This window comes from Acanthisitta chloris, unplaced genomic scaffold, assembly GCF_000695815.1.
Source record: "Acanthisitta chloris isolate BGI_N310 unplaced genomic scaffold, ASM69581v1 scaffold579, whole genome shotgun sequence".
NCBI classification, from domain to species: domain Eukaryota; kingdom Metazoa; phylum Chordata; class Aves; order Passeriformes; family Acanthisittidae; genus Acanthisitta; species Acanthisitta chloris.
Window position 1 is genome coordinate 11329 of NW_008691755.1, and position 3777 is coordinate 15105.

Below are 3777 nucleotides of genomic sequence, written 5' to 3' on the forward strand. Positions count from 1 at the left end.
CTTGTCAGTAAAGTTATTCAGATGTTTAGCTATTGGCAAAATCAAATGCTGGGGCATTCTTTTGGCTGTGAAAACACACTGTATGCCGCAGGCTGCATTATAATTGATAATACTGATTAATGATTGAAGAAGTTAGGAATTCTTGGGTAGGACAATTTCTTACATTGCTAGAAATTTCTGAATTAACGAAGGAGCTAAATACTCTTGTGTTTTGACTGCTCTGCATAAGGGAGGAAGAGGCAGGTTTTTTTGGAAAGTGTGGTGCCCTCTTACCCTTGTACTAATGGCTGGTCCCACAGAGGAGCACCAAACAGGGAACTGGGGTAACTAAGTCATAAACCACTTAAAAGTCCATCCTACCCTTTTGTTTTTGAGAGCATCATAGACAGGACTCATAGTTCATGTTGTTGCTGCACTATAAATGGAGTTCCTGAAATAAAACTGAAGTAATGCAGTGATGAATCAGGCCAAGGAGCCGTGCATATGAACACCATTACGTGGTGGAAAAATAGACCTTCTATTGCATTCCTGTAAATGTGAGTTACTGTGAGTCAAGAAACATAGAAAGGAACCTGTATTGTTCAAAAATGAATGTCAGATGATTCTGTTCCTTGTGCCTTCTATCTACAGTGATGATGAGGATTGATTCAGTATCTAGCTGTTTTTGTATCTTGGGTGTCTGCATAGAAGCCACAATTTTTGTCAGGCAAGTCTCTAATCTGTTGATAATCACAGTCCTGGATAAAAACAGTGGGTTTACTTCTTTCTGACTCAGTACTGGAGAGTTTAATAAATGATCTTTTATGCAAGGATAGTAGGAAGCAGACATGGGTTATGGCCCAAGGCAAGGAGTGCATGACAAAGCTTGAGCAGTACTAGAATACTTGGTCTGTGCATGCAAAAACAGGAATATGATAAGCAAGCTGTTGTTTGTACAAAAAAGAGGAAAGTTACCAGCCTATAAGGGAAACAGTCATGGTCATCCCATTGAGATAGAGCAGACAGTAAGGGTATAGTGCACAGTATAGTGCTATGGCTGGCAATCAGATGATCAGATGCCTCTGAAAAGGCAGTCTATTCTCTTTCTTCTCTACTTTCATTTGTGCTCTTGTTTCTTCCTTTGCTGCCATAAGCACTTGCGTGTCTGCAAAGATCTGCAAAAACTTACCAATATTTTTTTCTGGTGATCTAACCCTGATGTAGCACACTGTGGGGGTCAGAAAAGCATCAGACAATTCTGTACCAGGAATAGGAGGATGCCATTAGTAGCAACAGAGGGACTGACAGAACCAAATCTTTTTTGCATTCTCTTGAACTGAGTTTGGCTTAGCTATAAATTCCAACTGTGGCCCTGATGTCTGGGCATAGAATTAATTGGAAAGACAGGCTGAGGGGAATCTGAGCAAAGAAAGTACTTCCTGATGCCTGCTTCTGCTGGGTTCATAGAAGAAATCTCTAAGAATTAAAATGGGGTGGTACCAGAAGATATGCCAGACTCACACGCTTGATTTCTTTCCTTAAAGAAACAAGCCTGCAAGGTGCCCAAATCAGCTTGCCAGCTGTCCAACAGGATAATGGCCACATGCAAAACTAGAGGTTATTCACAGAAGGTGGCCAGTTTTTTATTCTGAGCAGCATTTCCTGCCCACCTTTTCTTCCCATTTTGAGCAGACCTTTGTGTAACAGCCACAATGTTCTTATAAATCATATTCTAAAACCAAAAGCTGTCCTAACTGAAACAGTATTGTGTTGTATTTTGATGGGCAGTTTTCACTGGTAGCCACAAAAGGCCATTTTGCAGAGTTAAAGAGTATCGATGGAGGTATTTGAATTAAGAGACAGGCTTGCATTTTAGTCTTAGAAGTATTTGACTAAAGACAAATGTGTTATATTCATACAAATACAGAATTGCTTCATGGTACAATTAGACTTGCTAGTTTAATCTGTGAAGCGTTTAAACCAGGCAAAAGTTAAGTAGTTCTGGTGTTGCTGTGAGTGTGGCAGAGAACAGTTACTTCTAATCTGAACCTTGAAGAAATATATCCCAGTGTCTGTTGTACCATAGACTCTACTCCCATGCGAGGTATCAGAAAAAAAGTCTGAGGTTTTGTGGATTTTAGCATTGTTGTCGTGCCATCTATCTGAGGTAATTCACATGGCCATAATAAACATAAAAATGCACTTGTAACTTTCTGTCTCCATGTCAGAGGAATGCTTCAAAAGAAAAAAAAATACTTTGTGCCACGATTAGTCGTTGCCGCTAATTTATTTTACTCTGATATAATAAAAAGAAAATATATGAAAAAACTAACCATCATGAAAGAAAGCTAATACTGATGAGCCTGTTTCATGTAGCTCACGTATGGACAAAGTTTGTATTTTCATTAAGGGAATGGCAACCTGGGGTTCCTAAAACCCCTGGGAACTGCCAACAAATGACAGGGAACTAAAGAACACCAGCAATTGGCTTTTTTATCTGGAGAGGCTGGAAGCTCTCCTGCTCACAGCTCAGGGGAGAGCTCTAGAATGCTACCTCCCTAGGAGGAAGATGTGGGGCCAGAGATGTCTCATCCTGTGCACTCAAGTGTCCCACCACAGAGCTGGGGTTTTTTTTTGCTACCATTCGTCTTGTATGATAGTTTTTATTCCCATGATGGTACCTGTACCAGCTACTCGGGGAGCCTTTGGCTTTGAAGAAGTCCCACAAGAGGATTCTTCTGATAGCTCAGCTTGGAAGCAGAAAGCTTTACTGTGCTTGGCTTAATCGAGCTGGCAATTGCAGTACCATTAAATACATCTTGTCCTGAGAATTAATTGAACTGTGAGATAATTCCACTGTAGTGCTAATCACCACCACATTTCCAAAGATACCCCTTGCCTCTGTCAGCTGAAGTGTTTCCATTCACTTCCCAAAAGTGAGGGAGGTGGTCAGGGTGCTGTGGCAGAGCCCAGCAGACCTGGCATGAGAAATAGCTGGCCTCAACATTTGTGCTATTCAGCTCCCATATAGGGACTTGAAATCCACTGGCAGCAGGAGGCAAAGACCTGCTCACAGCAACGGGGGAGAACAAAGTGCTGCCGATCCTGTCGGAGCTGTCAGCTTTGATACTGGCAAGGGGATAATGGTGTATTTGTTATCCTTGATGGCAGTGAGTGAAATTAATTTTGGAGTGACTCTATGTTGTGGAATGAGGGCTACCCTGCCTGTGACGAATTTCCAGGCAAAATCTGTGATCTTATTTTGAATGTTCAAAGGCTTTCAGTGGTTGGGCTCTAATCCCTTGAAAAACTGGAATCTCTCCCTGACCTGTGCTATGTGCAAGCAGCAGAGGCACAAAAAACAGCCTCATGTCATATCCAGGGCACTGCATGGATGCCACTCTGTTCTGGAGCATTTCCTCCTCATACGTGTGAGTCTGACCTTGTTTATCCTTCCAGTCACCCAGCAAGTCCCATTTGCCCCTAGGACTCTTAAGTCAAGAGCAGAAATTTCTTTATTTCCAATGAATTTTTCACTGGGGCTTTTGCAGGAGAGAGAGAAGATATTTAAGAAATAAATTATTCAATTTAGTAAATCAAACAGCTTTAGGAAACTGTGTGGCCCAAATACAAGGTGCCATAAAAAAAAAGAGAAAGTATATTTTACTTTGTCTTACTGAATAAAGAGACTAAAATTATATTCCCAAATGCAAGAAAGTAAGTCAATAGATCCTTTATTGCTGTTTTCACCTTTTGAAAGAACTGCTCTAGCCTTCCCTTAATGTCTTTCATTCAGCT